The sequence below is a fragment of the Monodelphis domestica genome, chromosome 2 (assembly GCF_027887165.1).
Source record: "Monodelphis domestica isolate mMonDom1 chromosome 2, mMonDom1.pri, whole genome shotgun sequence".
Classification (NCBI taxonomy): domain Eukaryota; kingdom Metazoa; phylum Chordata; class Mammalia; order Didelphimorphia; family Didelphidae; genus Monodelphis; species Monodelphis domestica.
Window position 1 is genome coordinate 174,014,645 of NC_077228.1, and position 22,939 is coordinate 174,037,583.

General features: G+C 37.7%; 1 long non-coding RNA gene across 1 annotated transcript; it reads right to left on the reverse strand.

Annotated features, from left to right (window-relative positions):
- Positions 1-3,799: 3,799 nt before the first annotated feature.
- Positions 3,800-7,735, reverse strand: LOC103103752 (uncharacterized). Its single transcript, XR_474353.3, has 2 exons — positions 7,528-7,735; positions 3,800-4,421 (listed from the first exon to the last, which is right to left on the reverse strand). It is a non-coding gene; the product is annotated as an uncharacterized LOC103103752 (long non-coding RNA).
- Positions 7,736-22,939: the final 15,204 nt, after the last annotated feature.

Here is a 22,939-nt window from a genome sequence, read left to right on the forward strand (position 1 = left end):
ATGAAGCCCTAAAAATGGGAGATAATTGATGAATTTTTTAAAAAAGTAAATAAATGATAAGTTAAATGAATCAACTTTAAAGTAAAGAAGCAAAAATATTAAGCATTGTTAGCTTTAATTAGTTATTAATTAGTTCTCTAGCATAATTAGAAATAGAGATATAAATACCAGAGAAAGGATTCTTTCCTTGTCCCCATAAGCATGGCCAGGGGAAAAAAATCACAGTAGTCACTTTAAGAAAGATTTGCATGCTGAGAGGACTGGTAGAGAACTCTTGGCCACTCTCCTGAACTCACTGTCTTGAGAGGTGGTTGGTGACTTTTCTCTGAATACTATCAGCTGGTAGTTTTGGTTAAACTTAACTTTGAAACCTTAAAAGAACATCTGTGAAAGTGGGAGGAGTTTTTGTTTGGTGTGAGAGCTGTTCTCCTGAAGAGAGAAGCAGCTGCCAGTGGGGGTGCTCTTTGGATCTCACTGATACAGAGTGAAGTCTGACTCCCTGCTGGGAAGAGTCAGAGGAAGTCATTCAGTTCTGTCATATCTCAGCAGTTAGAGAAGGTGTAACTTGTGACCTTCAATATGTAATTTAAGGAGGTTAATAATATTTGAAGTTTACATATTAGAAGAAGTTTAGATAGAGAGAATTGGGTTTTAGATATACAGTTTAGAACAGTTTTAAGGAGGTTCATCCTTGTGAACAAGAAGCAAATCCTTGTGGATTAGATGGAGGGGGGTTATATTTAAAAATCTTATAATTAGAATGAGTTTTCCTATTTTATCTCTACCTACTTACTCCAGCCCCTGCCTCTCCTGATAGCAAATAATAAATAAGTGTTGAATTAATCTATGTCTAGCAAATTCATCCACCATCTACAACCAAGTGACTAACAGTTTAAGACTATCTATCCCAACTGATAAGGATCATTCAGCTATCTATATCAATAATCCATAATAAGATCAATATCGACAATAATGGAATGTTAGGAAATCATATTCTCAATGACTTTTCCAATCCGTTTCTAACATCAATCAATTTAATCAGCAGGCATAGCAGCTCTCTGCTCCATTGTTTGAGGACAAATTTTCATGTTCTTCATTTGCTTGTAGTACAGTTTTTATTTTGTAGATTCCTTAGGATTCATAAGGATGCTGAGAATCCTGGTGACTTAAAATGAGAAGTAACCTCATTCCAGTTTTGTTCCTTGTTATTATTATTTGTTTTTCAAGCAAAAACAGGACTATGAGGGAAAGCACATCAATCTCCCTTTTCTTTTCTTCAAAAATCAGACCGTTTGGGCCTATGACCGTAAAATGGAACTACCATCCAGCTATCCTGATTGCCTTACCAGCACCTGGTAGAAATTGCACAGAGAATCTTAAGCCTGAGTTTGGTAAACGTATTCTTAGAGTTAATGGGCAAAGGTTGTTAATGGAAAGAACATTATAGTAGGCATCAGGAGGTCTCAGTTTAATTATTCGTAGGAGGACTGGAAAACTCTAATGACTAGATGGATACTGTATTTGATTTATAAAATATTTAAACACTGCTGAGTGGGGATTTGGGGGCAAGAGGATCTGAATTTGAGTGAAAATTTTATGACATATATTTATTCAAGAAGCCTATTCATTCTATGTGTTTTTTGTTATGGTAGTGTATTTCAGCTAAAGATACTTTCTTAAGAGAGAATGGCTGATACATCAAAGAGATAATAAGGAAAAAGACTTGTACAAAAATATTCATAGCCACACTGTTTGTGGTGACAAAAAATAGGAAAATGAGAGGATGCCCTCCATTTGTGGAATGGCTGAACAAATTGTGGTATATGCTGATGATGGAATACTATTGTGCTCAAAGGAATAATGAACTGGAGGAATTCCATGGGAACTGGAACGACCTCCAGGAATTTATGAAGAGTGAAAGGAGCAAAACCAGGAGAACATTGTACTCTGCTACTCTGCCCTTTCCTTTTAAAAAGCATGCTCTCACCCCCCCCCCCCCTTTCCCTCTTTCTTTTAGTTAGTCATCTAGGTTATCTGTCTATTGTAAACTTTCATTCTGGGACTGGATTATACAGGTTATTTCAACCATATGGAACTGCATGACAAAAGGGAGGAAGTCAGGAAAGCCCTGAAATGAGTGTCCTTATGTTCTGTATTTGAGCCTACTCTATATTATTGCCATTTTTTGTTTAATTGTTTAGCCCATGTTTTTCAATCCTTGAGCCACCTTTTCCTCTGAAGTGTTAAAAACACAACATAACTTTTTATTACATCAAAAGTAATATTTTTAGTCCTTAGCCTTAATTGTTCTTCAAAACAAATTAAAAAGTCTATTATGCATTTGAACAACGATTACACAAAATGAGAAGAGTCACTGAGAGGGAATGATCATGAGGAAGCCATAGATTAACACATCAGTGTCAATCTTGCTACATTATACTAGAGAACTTTTAATAGGACTTAGAAGAAAATTAGCTTCTCCATTAGAATTTATGTTGAAAAACCTAACCTATGAAATTGTAGCAGAGCTGCTGATCAAAATACTTAAGTTGAGAGACTAGTTATATAAACAACAAAATGACTATCTAAAAAAAATGACAGAAAAGAAAGACCTAGAAACCAAGTATTTCTCCATTTACTAGAGAGTGGCTACTGTGAATTTCAAAACTACTCAACCCTATTCAGACCATTCTTTAGAAGATGGGATTTAGCTATTTCCTGATCAATAACAATAGAGATACTTGGAATAACAGAATCAGGTCTTGCAAACTACAACCTCCACCCTACTCAGGGTAACAAGATCAGGAAGGGCTGCAGCAAAACTCAAGATTTAATTATTTGAGAATATGGCCTTCAACAGACATGTGCAAAAAAGGACAGACTTCTGGGCAGTCCTAGGTCAAGGTAGAGCCACCATTGGCACATGTGAAAGACAGGAAGTGAGGTAGAGGACAGCTCAGGAGTTCTGGGGACTTCCTGTGTGGAGGGAAGAAGGTTGTTGGAGCCTGGTGCTTGGAGTGGAGAAGCCCACAGACTGTTTCTGCATTTTGGTCACATGAGTGATAGGGACTGATCTCTTTTCTTTGCCTTGGCTATCCAGGGCCTTGGGCCTTTGGCTCAGCCTAAGCAGAGTGGGTATTTAAGCCCCATTTCCTTCTCTCCCCTTTCCCCCTCTCTCTCTCTCCCTCTAATACTTTTCTTCCTCCTGTTTGTAATTAAAACACCATAAAAAGTTTGACTGCTGATTTGAGTTTTCATTTAGGAATTACATAGCTGAATTCCTTGGCGACCTAGTCTTTTAAAAGTGATTTCCATATCACACTACATGCACTTGGGGAATAGAATAGAATACTCAACTCTAAGTAATGATGACTGAAATATGCAGGGAAGTAAGTAAAGAATTATATGAAGTGAATTAAACTTGTATAGAGAATCCACAGAAACACTGATTATGTCATTGTAAACCAGAATAACAACAGTGCTGTTTGACCTTGGAGAAATCTCTCAACTTCATGGAGAATTAATTTTTTCATCAGACAAGTCAAGATAACAATTCTACCTGGATTAACTCAGGGCTGATTGTAAGAATTAAATGAGTGAGTAAAAGATGTAAAGAATTTGAGAAGCTGTGAGTGAAGTACTATGAAAAAGGAAATTGATCCTGCTATTCCCATTGATAGAGCGGGCCTATAGTTCATCATTAAACATGGATTGAAAATGCTGATTTGAAATGAACTGCCACCATATAATAAGTGTTGATGGTTGGGAAGATGGTAAGAGAAAAGCAGCAAGTCCAGTCTCACCATGAAACATATGCTTTATTAGGATGCAAGAAAAGTGGAAGAAGGGTTAAAGTGGCCCTAAGATGGAAATCCAAACAGAGATTACACAGCACACTGTACAGAGCAGAAAGATGATGAAATAACAGGGGAGTCTGATCTTTCTAAGTTGCCTTTCCTCTGACATCACAGGGTTAAAGTTGACTCTTTCTTGGTTGATGCTCATCCTTGGAGGTAGAACTTGGAAGTAAGATGGATTCTTCTTTCTGATATGAGTGTAGCTGCAGGAACAAAGGTTCTTCTCCCAGGGATTCCATCCAGGGCACTTCAAGGGCAGAGGAACATGCAGATTCAGAGAGGGTAGGAAGAGCAGAGGTGTCTAAGGAGATGCTTGAACTCCCAGTTTCATGGTTCTTCTAGCATCTGGTGCTCTCATTTCTGGGGAGGGTTCTGTGGCTGGGAAGATGTATTGCCAGAAATGGAATTGTTGTTCCCCTGTATCTCATTTCCAGAGGAAGTAACTGATCCTGAAATGCAAGTATTGCCCTTATTGATAGTGTTTTTCTCAGGGGCAGGTGGCTGACAAGGCACATTGATCATATTATTTTGGGTGCAGGACATCTTTCTTGGATCTCAGTGAATCTGAAAGAAAAAAAATCAGTGTTCACAGGTAGATAAATATTCTGCAATTATGAAAGTCTGCGTCTTCATACTGAGATGGGTTGGGATCAAAGGAGGCTCTTTGGCTAGACTTTGGGATAATCAACTATATACTGACTGGGGTTAAAGACCTATGAATAACAGTAGGTCTGACAGTTACTAGTTGTATAACTTTGAGGAAGACATTTAACTTCTCTGGGTCTTCTGTTTGCCATCACCAATACAGGCAAAATGAGGTCACCCTGATTATATATTAAATTCAAGGGAGTGCTACATCATGGTGAACTGATCATTTATATCCTCCATCACATCCTCCTCCAACATCTGATGAGAGTAGAAACCTGAGACCTCAAAACTAAAGGCTGAGAAAGTCATGCAATGCTGACTTCTTCCTAGCAAGAAGAGTTTCTATGATGGGACAGAGAAAAGATGATTTGTGTATCATCTTTAACTTATTATCAAGTGACAAGTTGTGACGGTCAAGCAACTCATGAAGACCATCGTCTAAGGTAGTGACTGATTTGAGAGAAATTCCACAATGTTATGATAGTAAGTCTTTGAAAAACTTCTATTATTAGAGCATTGATTCAACTGTTTCCCATCTTACATATTTACTACTGTTTATGAAGGGAGGTAAACTAAGTCATTGACCAGAAAAATCTGTTTTTCCCTGAGAAAGTAGAATTCAGAAATGAGCTTTCCTGTGAAGGTCAGTCAGTTCAGAATAGTTAGAATCCATGAGAAAAGAGCTCCCTTAGTGATGGCAGCTGGGATAAGATACAAGGAATGCCTTGTACCCCACACCACTGACCAATATAGCTTCTAGACGATAAAGCTGCTCGCTCCATCAGGGTTATGTCTCATAATGAACATTGTTTGCTTTGTATCTTGCACCCTATAAAAGCTGCATTGTAACTTCAGTCTGGTGCAGCAATCACTAGGAAGGTTGCCCTGGCTAGTTAGGTATGTATTATTAATAAATAATATTGATTCCATTATTCAGTTCAATAACTTCTGGGTGTCCAGACTCATTTTATGAAGTGCACCACTTCATTTATTCATTGGTCCTCCCTATTAATTCTCCTTTCTTCAGTTTTTTTTCCTTTTTTTTTCAAACTCTTACCTTCCGTTTTAGAAGCAATACTGTGTATTGTTTCTAAGGCAGAAGAGTGAATGAGGCTAAGCAATGGGGGTTAAGTGACTTGCTTAGGGTCACACACCTAGGAAGTATCTGAGGCCATATTTGAACCCAGGACCTCTAGTCTCTAGGTTGGACACTTGATCTACTGAGCACCCAGCTGCCTCCTTCAGTTCTTTCTCTAAAGCCTTTATGTAACCCCAGCCCATGATCAAAATAACCATTATGAAGAAGATAGAGCATCCCATAGCAAATTCTGCCATATCACTGGATCATCTGAAAAGAAGATGTTGGAGAGATTATATAGACAAAGAAGCCCTGGTCTGGATGATAGAACAAGTATGAGTTAATCAATCTAACATTAGACCTCTAGTAAGCATTGACAATGTATCAATCACTGTGCACAGCTCTGAGGACAGAAAGAAAGAAAAAATCACCCCCTCCATGATCTCAGGAAGCTTATGTGCTATTGAAGAGGACAGCATGTTGGGGGAGGGGAGGCTGAAGAAGCCAGGTTCCTGTAAGCTCTGTCTAGTGTCAAAGGAATTTAATCCTAAAGGAAACTTTCCATACCTCTCTGTCCTCTTTTGAATATTGAAGTAGCTTAACACAGTCATCTGGAAAGTACTCACCAACTCACATGTCACAAATAAATGCTTTTTGAATGGATGTCTATAGCACCACAGTTTTATATAATGTTATTGGAAATGAATAAAACTTGAAGGAAAAGACCCAAACTCCCTAGAATTTGGCCTAATCCACTAATCAAACTTCATTGTCATGACCATCAGAATGAGAGAATCATGATGAAAGCCTCCAGGGAGCTGTGCCAAAACATGGGAAAATAAAAAATGGGAGAAATGCCCTTGTGGCCCCAGGACCTCAATATCAGATATGCCTTTGATGGATCAGAGGGAGATTCTGCTCTGATCATTAGCATCCTCTAGAAGAAGATGGAGAAGAGAAGGTTATTATACCTTCTATAGTATCCTTTAGTTAAAAGCCTTCTTAGATTTTTGTTAGACTCCTTCTAGGTTCCTGTGTAAGGTAGAGTTCAACACCACATATGAAAAATTTCATAAAAATAGTCCAGGATCAACAGGCTTCAACAATCCTTCTCTGAATTCCAACAATCAGTAAAACAAATATTTGACCTTCCATGATGGTTCAGAGAGAAGAGAAATCAATTAAGCCAATTCTTTTTTGAAAGTGAGGGAACTGAGACCCAGTAAATATCCAAACCTCATAAAGGTAAGAGTGAGTGATAGAACCAGTATTTGAATCCATGTTTTTTCATTCTATGTGTCATTTTCTTCCACACATGCTGCCACCCGAGCACCTCTCATACAATTAAATTTAAGAATAGATCTTAGGAGTCTAAGAAAATGAGGTGTTTGGAATGAAGGACCTCTAAGATCAAAGCAGGAAGAAACTTTCAAGATCATCTAATGCAAAGTTCATTTTACAGAAAAAAAATTGATCATCAGAGAAAAAAGTGACTTGATCAAAGTGAAAGAGCTGAATAGGATGAGGTCAAAGATTTTTAACTGCAATCTCCTTATTTCCTACCAGGGAATCTTTAATTGCTAATGCTCAATTCAGTGGAAATGAGAAAACATCAAAATTTGTATCAAGAAGATCTCAGGAATATAATATAAATTATTCTTTTAGAGTATTTCATAGGATGCATGAACCGAAAGGAATCTGGAACATTACCAATAGGCCCAAAATAACCTTTTACAAAGAAGGAAATGAATACCAAATGAAGTGAAGTGACATCCTTAAAGTAACATAACTCATTAGAGGCAAAACAAAGACAAGAACCGAGAACTCAGTATTTCTGATTCCCATGCCAGTGTGCTCTCCCTTCCACAAAAGGGCCTCCTCTGCCTTTCAGCCTCCAAGAGAAATCCCAGCCCCAAAATGTGCCCTGAAGAATCTCACACTCACCAGATGCTCCAGAACTGAGTGGGATCTAGAAGAGCCAGTGGATGGCTCGGTATTCAGCAAGAGCACTTTAATAGGGCTTGGAAGTCCTGCCCACAGGAAGGGAAGGTGATACCACACTCTGTTATGTCAGGTGCAGGATAAAACAATGTATGTAACAAAAATGTTTTGTAATAAATGTTATGTAATATGTAATAAATCTTATGTAATTTTATGTAAAGTTCATTTGTATCCTTAAACTACTTCAGAGGAAAAAGTGGTTCATGGTTTGAAAAATATGGACTTAACAATTAAACAAAAAGCAATAATAATACGGAATAGAGTCAACTACTGATCATGAGAAACTCATTTCAGGGCTTTCCTGCCTTCTTCCCTTTTATCATAGAGTTCCACATGCTTGAAATAAACTACGAATCTAGCCCAAAGAATAAGAGTTTACAACACATAGATAATTTAGAAGACTAATGACAAGAAATAGGGAAAGGAAAAAAAACGTGTTTTTCAGAGCAAAGAGCAAAAAGAAGGGAAATTTTTAATAAAATATCAATCTCAACCATTCACACTTAATGAATAAAGTTAGAACTCCTGATGCCATTAGAGTTGTTTCCATGAACAACTTTTGCTACTAACTCTAAGGATAAGTCTACCAAACTCAGACCCAAGAGTCTCTGTGCAATTTCTACCAGGTGCTGGTAGAAAGCAATCAGGGTAGCTGAATGTTGGTTCCTCGTTATGATCATAGCCCCAAACAGTGATTTTTGAAGAAAGGAAAACTGAGAGTGATGGGTTTTCCTTTACCCTCCTGTTTTTGTTTGAAAACCAAATGATAATCACAAGGAACAAAACTGGAATAGGGTTAATTCTCATTCTAAGTTAACAGGATTCTCAGCATCCTTATGATTCCTAAGGAATCTCCAAAATAAAAATTATCCACAAAGCATATGAAGAACATGAAAACTTGTCCTCAAATAAAGAAGGCAGTTGCTGTGCATGCTCATAAATTTGACTGATGGCAGAAATGGATGGGAAAGGTCATCCAGTATATTATTTCCTACCAGCCTAAATATTTTTGCTTTTCTACTTTAAAATCCATTCATACAACTAATTATTATTTTACTTATTTATTCATCAAATATTTATCAATTGCATTCCATTTGACAGGTTTCATACTTCATAGTTCAATGAGATTTCCTGATCTTTGTATTTTATTGACTGGATAGCCTGCATGACCATGGTGGTCTAGCTCTTGGATGCTCCAATCATTAACAGGATTTTTTCACTATGAAACTCTGTATTGAAAATATTATTTCTCATGTAGTTGGACCAAGGCTCATTCTGGTCATGAAAGTGAGTGGGGCAAGTTATTTCCTGATCTGAAAGAGAGTATATTTTGTTTGGGAGTTGCTTGAAATGGTTGAGTCTTGAATTGTGCCCAATTCCTCTGGGTAGGACTCCTTGTAAAAGTGGGGTTCAACACCACACACAAGAAATTTAATGAGAACTATCTATATTCAACACATTCAATACCTTTCAACATTCTGACCCAAGTCACCCAATGAAAGAATGAAACACACAAAGATCTTCAATGGAGAGTAGAATGAAGACTCAGAGACAACAGGAATCTTAGAAATCAATTAATCTAATTCCCTCTTTTTATAAGAATGAGAAATGAGGCACAATAAATACCCAAAGACCATGAAGATAGGAATAAGTGAGAGGACCTTGAACACAGGTCTCATCATTCTCTCTTTAGTCATGGCCTTCTGCACATGCCAGCACCTTAACAGCTATGATAGAATTTAGTTTAAGAAGAGATCTTGGGGATCTAAGAAAACCCAGGGTTTGGAATCCATGATGTCTAAGGTCAAAGCTAGAAGAGACTTTAGAGATAATATAGTGCAAAACTTTAAATTGTTCATATGTAAATTAAATTTGGGAGAAAAAAGTGAATTGTCCAAATTTATTACCTGATTTCAAAGGAATCTATCATTTCATCTCAGGTCTTCTAATTTATGAACAGTACTCTTTAATGTATATTGCTCAATTCAGGGGAAATTAGAGGAGATTAAAAATGCCCAAAGGGACTTCTTAGCTAGGTAATATGAAGTAATTCCTTGACATATTATATAGAGTTCTCAAGCAGAAACAATATATTTTAAAAATGGAACTAATCAAGAGAGGGAAGATACTAATATTTAGGTTGATGTTTAGAGGGTCCTTTCACTAGAGTTCTTCAAATAGAAATTCACTGGCCAGCTTCTTTGGAGATTCTGTAGAAAAGATGTGGTCACTGTTTGGAATTAACCATATTAACTTCCAATGCATTTAACCACTTTACAGAGAGATTCATATTCGAAAAGGAGTATATATACATGTGTAAATATATAGTATAAGTGTGTGTGTGAGTGTGTGAGTATGTGTTGCATAAGAAAATCCAGAATTGTCCCCAGCATGTGGCAGGGAACATGTACTTAGGCTCCTCTAACATTAGTTCTGTAAACCTTAAAATATCTTAGACTTATAAATGTTGGCAATTTCACCATTGGGAAATTTCATACTTGAAAAATTCCCTATTGATAGTAGGAACTCTATTGGAATGTGAACCCTATTGGCATGGGAGGTTCCTCCTCCTCCCTTCTTAAGATTACTTTAGGTCAGAAACCTTTTGCTGAACAATGGAAAGGGCTTTGACCTATGCTTAAGCATAGAAATGGAATTTCTTTGAGTCATGATTGATTTTAGAATTGATACAATAGAGATACTTGAATGACAGAACCAGATCTTGGAAAATACAATTTCCACCCCACTCAGTCCTAACAGGATTTATAAAGGGCTGTAGCATAGATCAAGATTTAATTATTTGAGAATATGACCTTCAACAGACATGTGCAAAGCCACAGACCTCTGGGTGGTCCTGGGTTAAGCTAGAGCCACCATTGGCACAGGGAAGACATGGACAGTGATTGGGAGATGTGAGAACTGAGGGGAGGGAACTTGGATGGTTTCCTTAAAGATAGAGGGGTCTGAGGACTGGGGGTTTTCTTTGGAGAGTTTTGGCTCTGAGTGGTTGGAGAGGTACTCTGAGAAGCTTGCTCTGAAGGAAGCTGGAGGTGGAGGCCCCTGAGACTGTTTCTCCATTTTGGTCACGTGAGTAATAGGGACTGATCTCCTTTCTTTGCCCCAGCTATCTAAGGGCTTAGGCCTTTTGGCCCAGCCTAAACAGAAGGGGTATTTAAGCCCTATTCCCTTCTCTCCCTTTTCTCTCTCCCTCTCTCTCTCTATCTCTAATACCTTTCTTCATCCTGTTTGTAATTTAACTTTAAAAAAGTTTGACTGCTGATGACTTGAGTTTTCATTTAGGAATTACATAGCTGAATTCCTTGGCGACCTTAAATTAATATATATCAGTCTTTTAAAGTGATTTCCATGTCACATTGTGGCGACCACGAAGGGACTCTTGCTATACTCTTGCTATAATATCAATATATGCCTAAAAGCTTTAAACTATGGGAACCTGCCATTTATTGATAAAATATTATAGGACTGTGATTAATGCTTGTGTCTGATTCCAGGAAAAGGGATAAAAACAAGGAGCACAGACTAAACCTGAATAGTGCCAATAGAGCACACAAGAAATATTAAAGTGAGACTCGAGGTTGCGACGCTTAACTTATGTTTAAGTCATAGGACTTCCTTGTATCTACACTCTTTTCGAAGTACTCAAACAAGTACAAAGCTTGACTATCATGCTGGCTCCCTATATCCCTGAGGGAAAAAAAAATCAGATGAGGGAATGACATTTCCCCATCAAAATAGAATTCTAATTCTTTTCTTCTTATATTATGGCAACTTCCTGTAGTCTTGGCTACAAATGGCTAAGTGAAATATTACTGCATTCTGTCCTACATACTTGTGGGATAGAAATTACTTTAAACTGGACCTATACAAGGCCTATTTTGAATTTTTCTTATGTTTTTGATTATTTTTCTATTCTCTTGATAATTGACACATACACCCCCATAACTTAACATTGCATTCTGAGCTAAACTTGATATTTTTTTTAATACTTACTTCAGGGGGGATTGTATTTTAATTTAAAATCTAAGAATTTTTTTATTTTTGAATTATATTGTTTGAGATTGTATTTTTTAAAAAATTCTAGAATTTTGTTTAAGATTTTACTTTTATAAAAAAATTCAAAGATTTTGATTCTGTTTGAGAAAAGATCTTCAAGAAAGAAGCTTGAAACTTTTATATCCAGAGAATGAACTGTTGCAGAAAGATGCCGAAAACCTACACTTCATCAAGAAGCTCAAGAATGAACTTTGGATATGATTGATTGGACTGAACTTTTGATTGAACATTTATTTTAACTGTACACATTTATGCCAAAAGGGACTGCCCCTAATTTGGCTTTCTGTCAATGCGCCTATCAAAACATTGGTTTTACTTTCTTTTCTTTTCTATTTCCTCTCTAACTCTTCTAATTTCTCTTAGAAAATTGAATATTGTGTATATCTATAGTTAGAAGTGAATTTAGAACTACAAAATGATTATGATAAATGATCAATGGGGAGACTAGTCTCCCAATGATCATCAGGGGGGATTGTAAACCTTAAAATATCTTAGACTTATAAATGTTGGCAATTTCACCATTGGGAAATATCATACTTGAAAAATTCCCTATTGATAGTAGGAACTCTATTGGAATGTGAACCCTATTGGCATGGGAGGTTCCTCCTCCTCCCTTCTTAAGATTACTTTAGGACAGAAACCTTTTGCTGAACAATGGAAAGGGCTTTGACCTATGCTTAAGAATAGAAATGGAATTTCTTTGAGTCATGATTGATTTTAGAATTGATACAATAGAGATACTTGAATGACAGAACCAGGTCTTGGAAAATACAATTTCCACCCCACTCAGTCCTAACAGGATTTAGGAAGGGCTGCAGCATAGATCAAAATTTAATTATTCCAATCTCTACCCTACTCAGGGTAACAGGGTTTAGGAAGGGCTGTAGCATAGATCAAGATTTAATTATTTGAGAATATGACCTTCAACAGACATGTGCAAAGCCACAGACCTCTGGGCGGTTCTGGGTTAAGCTAGAGCCACCACTGGCACAGAGAAGACATGGACAGTGATTGGGAAATGTGAGAACTGAGGGGAGGGAACTTGGATGGTTTCCTTAAAGATAGAGGGGTCTGAGGACTGGGGGTTTTGTTTGGAGAGTTTTGGCTCTGAGTGGTTGGAGAGGTGCTCTGAGAAGCTTGCTCTGAAGGAAGCTGGAGGTGGAGGCCCCTGAGACTGTTTCTCCATTTTGGTCATGCGAGCAATAGGGACTGATCTCCTTTCTTTGCCCCAGCTATCTAAGGGCTTGGGCCTTTTGGCCCAGCCTAAACAGAAGGGGTATTTAAGCCCTATTCCCTTCTCTCCCTTTTCTCTCTCCCTCTCTCTCTCTATCTCTAATACCTTTCTTCATCCTGTTTGTAATTAAACTTTATAAAGGTTGACTGCTGATGACTTGAGTTTTCATCTAGGAATTACATAGCTGAATTCCTTGGCGACCTTAAATTAATATATATCAGTCTTTTAAAGTGATTTCCATGTCACAGTTCTCTCTTTCCTTAAAGTATTGTCTTTGTTTCTCTCACCTCTACAAAATTAAGTTATAAAACTTAGGCTCTAGATTGTATATGAAATATCTCCCAAGTACTAGGAAAGCAATCTGGGGAGTTTGTATATAGTGAATCAGATTTCTAGGTTATGATCCTAGGACCAACCAGTCAGAATTTTTTAGGGAAGGATAACATAGAATTATGTGCTTTCCCTCACACTCCTATTTTTCCTTTAAAAAAATCATAAGTAGCAAAACATGAATGAAGTCACTCGTCATTCCAAGCCACTAGGATTCTCAAGATTCTCATGAATCCTGAATATTTTCCAAAATAAAAATTATCCTCTAAAATACTAAATAGCACGAAGGTTTTCCCTCAAATAAAGAAGCAGAGAGCTGCTGTGCATTGTCATTAGTATTATTGATGGCAGAGATGGATGGAAAAGGTTAGCCAGGGTATTACTAACTAGTGCCATCATCTTTTTGGTTCTCTATTTTGAAATCCATTCATTCATCTGAATGCACAGAATTCTCTGACCAAGGAAATTGTAGGTCTTTGAAGAATTTTTCTTAATATGGATTCAATTCAACTCACTTCCACAATCTTCCAAACTCATTTCCAAAATCTTTCACATTTATTACTCATCTTCTTATTGGTCCCTCCAGCAAATTCTCTCATTTGTCCATTCTTTTTCTAGAATCTAAAAGAAGCTCCAGCTAATGATGGAAACAGCCACTGGTCAGGACATAGTAATGAGTAAATCTTAGTCAATCAATACTTATTAAACACTTGATATATATCAGTTATTAGGATAAGCTCTGAGGACTGAAAGAAAAAAATAAATGACTATGATATCAAAAAACTCACATTCTATGGGAAAAGGTAACTTGTAAAAAAGAGGGAAAAAAGGTTCTGAAAATATATATGCAGTCAATGGAATTTGATCTTAAAGCATCAAGGTTTCTCTTGGACTGACTCTTGTCATCTGACAATGAGGAACTTAAAGCAGTTCTCTGGAATTTCTCTGCAAAAGCTAATATTACAAATAAGTGCAGGTTGAATGAATGTGCCAATTGACATTTGATCTTGCAAATGGTCAGAGTAAATGAGAAAGATCTTGAGGGATAAAGAACAAAAGGCCTGAAATTCTGGCTAACTTCCTGATAAATCCACATTCTCATGACTTCCACGATAAGGCATACTTGATTAAACACCTCCAGACAGCTCTGCCAGGATGTGAAGAGCCTACAAGGGTTCTGAGGAATTGCTGAACAAAAAGCCTTTTGATATAACGAGTTAATGTGAAACAGTATACCTCTTCCTTTAAAAGGTGACTCAAGGACTGAAAAATGTGGACTAAGCAACTAGACAAAACAATTCAGTAACAGAGAATAGGGTCAATTAACTAAACAGAATCAATTATTCCATGATACAAAATAATTTTAATTTTTTCATAGGGTACATTTTAGAATTAAAGAAGAGTCTGACAGCTTCCTATGGAAGGGAAGAATTCTGCTGGTATTTTAAGGAAGGCAAGTAAATTGGGGGGCAAATATGAAGAAGGCAAGCATTGGAGTTTATTATCCTAGTATAATGAAATCTCTCTGAAGATAGAGACTAGGACAGAAACTCTTCAGCTTTTGTCCTTGAGTCTTGAGCACTGTACAAGACTCTGGCATATGATTCAGAGATCATCCATATTGTGTGTTTTCTGAAATGACTGAATTGAGTCCTGGGCTCTGTTAATGGATATACAGAACTCTAACATGGAAGAAAATGATGTATTTCTGCACTGCTTGGCTCAGACTACAGCTGGAGTATTTTTGTCCAATTGTAGGCCCCCTATTTTAGGAAAGGCATTTTTAAGCTGAGAGCTCTTAATATGAAGAAAAAATAAGTTTTGAAATAGCATCCTATGGAGATTGGATGAAAGGGAAAATTGGAAGGTGATCCTGGAGAAGAAAGAGAAGGCCTTGTAACTAACGGGTCTCTGATTTTTTAAATGAAATAGTCTTGAAAATTGGTTCACTGGATGCAGTTCTGGGGGTGGAGCCAAGATGGAGGAGTAACTAGAATAGCAGCACCTTTTCCCCAGGAAAATCATCTCTGACCAAGAGTAAAATATTGCCACAAAAAGAATATAGGAGTGAAACAAAGTTAAAAAAAAAAAAAAAAGAAAACCCAGAACATAGGTAGAGATTATCTGGGGAACTGAGGGGAGAGGGCAGCAGAGGTAGGAGGCATAGCAGCAAGTCTTTAACAAATTCTCCCTCCATGAATGGTCTGCCAGGGTATGCTATTAGCTTGGCAACTTGAAAACTTGCTCACAGTGATGAAATATTTAGCTGTTTCTGCTTCACAAAAGTATTTTGCTGAGTTGTCAATGTATTTTTCAGTTTTAATATTTTATCTTTTCTCACATCTCCAACCAAACAATCATATTTATCTTTATGTTGAGTTTGATAGTGTTGATGCAAATTGTATTCTTTGAACACAGACACTATATTCTGGCATATCAAACACACAGCTCTTTCCTTGTACTGCATGAAAAAGTAATCGAAAGTCCACTGTTCTTTGAATATCCTACACTGAGTCAATTTTTCTCTTTCTTGATGTCATTTTTTCCTAGGGATTCCAAATTGTTATTAGTAAAATACCAATTATATATATATACATACATACATACATATATATATGCATGCATATATGTATATTTATATACAGCCCTACAAAAACAATATACCAACAATAATTTTGCCCACACAGAGGCATACAGACTGCACTGCCCATCAATGCAGCCTTCTCAGTCCACATCATTTCAGTCTCACCTGTGGCCATATTGGTGGAACTCTACTTTTACCTTAGGCTCACACTGGTGTGGTGCAGGAACCAGCATTACAGAGCTGGTTTCTCCACCACCTTTCCAGTTCACACTACCCTGTGCAAACTGCACTGTGATCTGTGAACTCACACAGGAATCTGATTGCATGGGTCAGACCCATGAGATCAGATTCCATAGCAGGAAAAAAGAAGGCATGACACTAGTGTGTATCCTCTTGTGGTCCATATTTATGGATCTGTAATTATAGGCTGTAAAACGAAAAACACATGTCTCACTTCCCCCACATAGTACAATGGCAACCATATTCCCCCAGATGCACAACATAATGACCCCTATAACCTCCCTTTGCCCAAAAGTCTTTCCCCACATTACTATACAGTGAAATGGCCCCCATACTCCCCCAAATGAGTGCCATTATTCTGCCATGTTTCCCTGAAAATCCCCAACATCTCTTCTTAAACTAAATTCTATGATAGCTGTTAAGGTGCTGGCATGTGTGGAAGGTCATAACTAGAGGGAGAATGAGATGACCTGGGTTCAAGTCCTGGACCTCTCACTTACTCCTACCTTTATGATCTTTGGGTATTTATTGGGCCTCAGTTCTGTTCCTTGTAAAAAGAGGGAGTTAGATTAATTGATTTCTAAGATTCCTTTTCTGTCTGAGTCTTCATTTTACTCTCCAGTGAGGATCTTTGTGTGTTTGGTTCTTTGATTGGGTGATATGGGGCAGGATTGTTGAAAGGTGTTAAATATATGTGGTTTTTGTTAAATTTCCATTGTGTGGTGTTGATTTCTACCTTTAGAAGAAGAATTCTTGCCCAGAGAAATTGGGCACAGTTCAACACCCAGCCATTTGAAGTATCTCCCAAACAAAACATTATCCTCTTCCATTCAGGAAATAATTTGCCACATTCACTCTCATGACCAGAATGAGCCTCACTGGGGAGCTGCCTCCATTCATTGTAGAATCCCTGCCATGACCTCACTCCTAGCCTGTTATGGCAGAACTGATTGAATCTAATTCATTATTTTTCTAGCTTGAGGTACTCAGGAACTTAAAATTTTGAAATAAGAAGCTTCTGAAGTAGGTAGTGTTATAAGGAGTTTTCTTAATCTCACTCTGTCTCTTTAAGAGTAGAATTTCTATGTTAGAGGGAGTTACTTAAACTCAATCTGTCTCTTTAAGAGCAGAATTTATAAGGAAGGAAGGACTGGACAGTTGGGCTTTTTCTCCTTAGAACTTTGAGGGAGAAGGAGTCTGACTGAGGGCTTTTACCTCACAACTTGGAGGGAGCTGAAGTCTGTGTCTGTTCCTGTGTTAGGCAGTTTCACTATTTACATTTGAGGAAGAAGAACTAATTTAAGAAGGTGTTAATGATTCATGTTCATCGATTAGCTTAGGTAGAAAGATAGGGAATATATTTCCAGGTAGAAGTAGTATAGATAAGATAGGCCTGCTTTGTCAGGCAAGAAGATCCTGACTAAGAAGGCAGTTAGATTTATGGTTTCTTGGAAAATTCAATATAGGGTTTGGATTTTAGGTATAGTATAAGATTAAGAGCTATAATTTCACTTTTCTCCCTCCTATTTTCCTATCCAAACTTGCCTCAGAATAAACCAAGTGCTTGTGTTTTACCAACTTGCTCTCAGTATATGTATCAACTCCTACCCCCCAAAATTTGAACCCTTAACAGCTGCAAATGATTTTCTGATGTTTTTGCTAGAAATAATTAATATTCAAAAGATTGTAGGACCAAGTGTCTGAATGGAAAGAACAGTGATCTGCCACTGAATTGCAGAAACTGAGATTTTGAAGGACCTTCAGGTACAGTTTACTCAAAGCATGCCTGAAAGGAATCCTCAGTGTGACAATCTGAATAAATGGAAATCCTTAAAATCTGTTCCACCAAGACTAAGGCTATGGGGCACACTATACCAGCTTCCCTCTCCTTCTCTCTCACAAACTCCATGATGGAGCTTTTGGTTCCTTCCATGCTGCTCATTACTTCTACCTCAGCAGTCAGTAATGTTCTTATATTAGGTAAAATGAGTTCTTTAAAATAGAAGGCAGTGATTTCACTTAGTAGGTAAAACACTGAAGTGGAGGTAAAGAAGAGCTGAGTTGAATTCAGCTTCAGAAACTCCCTACCTGTCTTATAAGTACTTCAGAAATGGTATATAATATCTCTCATGTCCTGGGTGGCAGAAGGTTACCTTAGAAAAATCAAATGTTCCCTGGAGAGCAGGGCACATAAACTACTACAATTTCATATGAAAACCTGAACACATTTCCCAAAGGGTACTGTGGAAGAGGAATGAAGAGAGAAAGGTTTTGAAGGACAAGCCAAGACGCAAGAGACTAAGCTGGGGGACCTGTTTTGTCAATCAAGACAAAGATTCTAAAACTGAATGTTCCCAGGAGGAGTGGCAGTTGAGCGGACCAGGGGGAGGGGACTGAGAGGAGACTCTCTCTTTGGACAGTTGAGGCTGGCAGTTGAGGCTGGCTGAAGACCCTGATTGTGCTGGCTTGGTTTTTGGGGGGCTTTCTGATCAAGGGGAGACCCCTGTGTTCTCTGAGATTTTGACTGAGCAAGAGTTAGGGTTTTCCTGGCCACAGAGAGAGGAGAAGGAGAAACTTAGCTTTTGAGATGGTTGTCTCTCTCTGAGAGTTTAAGCTGGCCAGGAGAAACTGAGAGATCTTGATTGTGTTGTAAAAGAAGAAAGAAGATCTTAGCTGTTGTCCTCCATTTATCTAACTGTTCCTCTTCTCACCATTGTTACTGGACTATTTCCATAACCCTCTCAAATTCCCCTTATAGATTAGGGAAACCCTCATCCCACTTTCCTCAGTTTCACATCCTGTTATCCTAATAAACCCCTACTTGAAAAAGGAAAAGAAAAGAAGATCTTTATAGTTCACTTAGGGGGGAGGGAAGAAGCCAAAGGCTTCAAAAAGAATTGGGAGGTGAAGGGGGGCAGGGAGCAGAGGGTTGGAGAAGGGAGGGAGTGAAAGGGAGGAGGAGGTTAGAAAGATATACTGATCCATCAGCCATCAGTAGGGATCCGTAGGCAAACACCAGAGCATTCCCCAGAGTAGCTCCCTTGTGTAGCAGTTCCCTTGTGTGGCAGCATCAGGTTCCCCTGTAGCAGTTGCTCTCTAGTCTCAAGACAGCATCCAGGCATTGCAACAAGTAATAGTGCCACCACAGATTTAACTTCTATTTCAAGAAGTAATAGTGTTTCACTCAGTTTCCCACAGTTTATTCTTCTATTTCAGTTCTCTGTTCTATTTGTTGGCCATTAATAATGGGAATAAGGTGCATAGCTCTGGATAGCTGTCTAAAAGGAATCTGGAGCTTTTGTTGGACTTCTGGCTTCATGTCAATCAATGATATTTCAAGGAAGCTCAAGCAGTTAATGCAATCATTGATGATATTAAGAAATGATATTTTTCAGCAATAAGGTAGGTGGTCATTTCGATTTATTATGCCTTGGTTAAATTATATGAGAAGTAGTATTTTCAATACACAGTTTATAATTAAGAGAAAAAACTATTAATGATAACGAGCATTCAGAGTAGGACCACCATTTAATAAAATACAAAGAACAGGAAGTGGCACTGAACTATGAAATATGAAGCCCTAAAAATGGGAGATAATTGATGAATTTTTAAAAAAGTAAATAAATGATAAGTTAAATGAATCAACTTTAAAGTAAAGAAGCAAAAATATTAAGCATTGTTAGCTTTAATTAGTTATTAATTAGTTCTCTAGCATAATTAGAAATAGAGATATAAATACCAGAGAAAGGATTCTTTCCTTGTCCCCATAAGCATGGCCAGGGGAAAAAAATCACAGTAGTCACTTTAAGAAAGATTTGCATGCTGAGAGGACTGGTAGAGAACTCTTGGCCACTCTCCTGAACTCACTGTCTTGAGAGGTGGTTGGTGACTTTTCTCTGAATACTATCAGCTGGTAGTTTTGGTTAAACTTAACTTTGAAACCTTAAAAGAACATCTGTGAAAGTGGGAGGAGTTTTTGTTTGGTGTGAGAGCTGTTCTCCTGAAGAGAGAAGCAGCTGCCAGTGGGGGTGCTCTTTGGATCTCACTGATACTGAGTGAAGTCTGACTCCCTGCTGGGAAGAGTCAGAGGAAGTCATTCAGTTCTGTCATATCTCAGCAGTTAGAGAAGGTAACTTGTGACCTTCAATATATAATTTAAGGAGGTTAATAATATTTGAAGTTTACATATTAGAAGAAGTTTAGATAGAGAGAATTGGGTTTTAGATATACAGTTTAGAACAGTTTTGAGGAGGTTCATCCTTGTGAACAAGAAGCAAATCCTTGTGGATTAGATGGAGGGGGGTTATATTTAAAAATCTTATAATTAGAATGAGTTTTCCTATTTTATCTCTACCTACTTACTCCAGCCCCTGCCTCTCCTGATAGCAAATAATAAATAAGTGTTGAATTAATCTATGTCCAGCAAATTCATCCACCATCTACAACCAAGTGACTAACAGTTTAAGACTATCTATCCCAACTGATAAGGATCATTCAGCTATCTATATCAATAATCCATAATAAGATCAATATCGACAATAATGGAATGTTAGGAAATCATATTCTCAATGACTTTTCCAATCCGTTTCTAACATCAATCAATTTAATCAGCAGGCATAGCAGCTCTCTGCTCCATTGTTTGAGGACAAATTTTCATGTTCTTCATTTGCTTGTAGTACAGTTTTTATTTTGTAGATTCCTTAGGATTCATAAGGATGCTGAGAATCCTGGTGACTTAAAATGAGAAGTAACCTCATTCCAGTTTTGTTCCTTGTTATTATTATTTGTTTTTCAAGCAAAAAACAGGACTATGAGGGAAAGCACATCAATCTCCCTTTTCTTTTCTTCAAAAATCAGACTGTTTGGGCCTATGACCATAAAATGGAACTACCATCCAGCTATCCTGATTGCCTTACCAGCACCTGGTAGAAATTGCACAGAGAATCTTAAGCCTGAGTTTGGTAAACGTATTCTTAGAGTTATTGGGCAAAGGTTGTTAATCGAAAGAACATTATAGTAGGCATCAGGAGGTCTCAGTTTAATTATTCGTAGGAGGACTGGAAAACTCTAATGACTAGATGGATACTGTATTTGATTTATAAAATATTTAAACACTGCTGAGTGGGGATTTGGGGGCAAGAGGATCTGAATTTGAGTGAAAATTTTATGACATATATTTATTCAAGAAGCCTATTCATTCTATGTGTTTTTTGTTATGGTAGTGTATTTCAGCTAAAGATACTTTCTTAAGAGAGAATGGCTGATACATCAAAGAGATAATAAGGAAAAAGACTTGTACAAAAATATTCATAGCCACACTGTTTGTGGTGACAAAAAATAGGAAAATGAGGGGATGCCCTCCATTTGTGGAATGGCTGAACAAATTGTGGTATATGCTGATGATGGAATACTATTGTGCTCAAAGGAATAATGAACTGGAGGAATTCCATGGGAACTGGAACGACCTCCAGGAATTTATGAAGAGTGAAAGGAGCAAAACCAGGAGAACATTGTACTCTGCTACTCTGCCCTTTCCTTTTAAAAAGCATGCTCTCACCCCCCCCCCCCCCTTTCCCTCTTTCTTTTAGTTAGTCATCTAGGTTATCTGTCTATTGTAAACTTTCATTCTGGGACTGGATTATACAGGTTATTTCAACCATATGGAACTGCATGACAAAAGGGAGGAAGTCAGGAAAGCCCTGAAATGAGTGTCCTTATGTTCTGTATTTGAGCCTACTCTATATTATTGTCATTTTTTGTTTAATTGTTTAGTCCATGTTTTTCAATCCTTGAGCCACCTTTTCCTCTGAAGTTGTTTAAAAACACAACATAACTTTTTATTACATCAAAAGTAATATTTTTAGTCCTTAGCCTTAATTGTTCTTCAAAACAAATTAAAAAGTCTATTTTGCATTTGAACAACGATTACACAAAATGAGAAGACTCACTGAGAGGGAATGATCATGAGGAAGCCATAGATTAACACATCAGTGTCAATCTTGCTACATTATACTAGAGAACTTTTAATAGGACTTAGAAGAAAATTAGCTTCTCCATTAGAATTTATGTTGAAAAACCTAACCTATGAAATTGTAGCAGAGCTGCTGATCAAAATACTTAAGTTGAGAGACTAGTTATATAAACAACAAAATGACTATCTAAAAAAAATGACAGAAAAGAAAGGCCTAGAAACCAAGTATTTCTCCATTTACTAGAGAGTGGCTACTGTGAATTTCAAAACTACTCAAGCCTATTCAGACCATTCTTTAGAAGATGGGATTTAGCTATTTCCTGATCAATAACAATAGAGATACTTGGAATAACAGAATCAGGTCTTGGAAACTACAACCTCCACCCTACTCAGGGTAACAAGATCAGGAAGGGCTGCAGCAAAACTCAAGATTTAATTATTTGAGAATATGGCCTTCAACAGACATGTGCAAAAAAGGACAGACCTCTGGGCAGTCCTAGGTCAAGCTAGAGCCACCATTGGCACATGTGAGAGACAGGAAGTGAGGTAGAGGACAGCTCAGGAGTTCTGGGGACTTCCTGTGTGGAGGGAAGAAGGTTGTTGGAGTCTGGTGCTTGGAGTGGAGAAGCCCACAGACTGTTTCTGCATTTTGGTCACGTGAGTGATAGGGACTGATCTCTTTTCTTTGCCTCGGCTATCCAGGGCCTTGGGCCTTTGGCTCAGCCTAAGCAGAGTGGGTATTTAAGCCCCATTTCCTTCTCTCCCCTTTCCCCTCCCCCCCCCCCCCCCCCCCGTCTCTCCCTCTAATACTTTTCTTCCTCCTGTTTGTAATTAAAACACCATAAAAAGGTTGACTGCTGACTTGAGTTTTCATTTAGGAATTACATAGCTGAATTCCTTGGCGACCTAGTCTTTTTAAAGT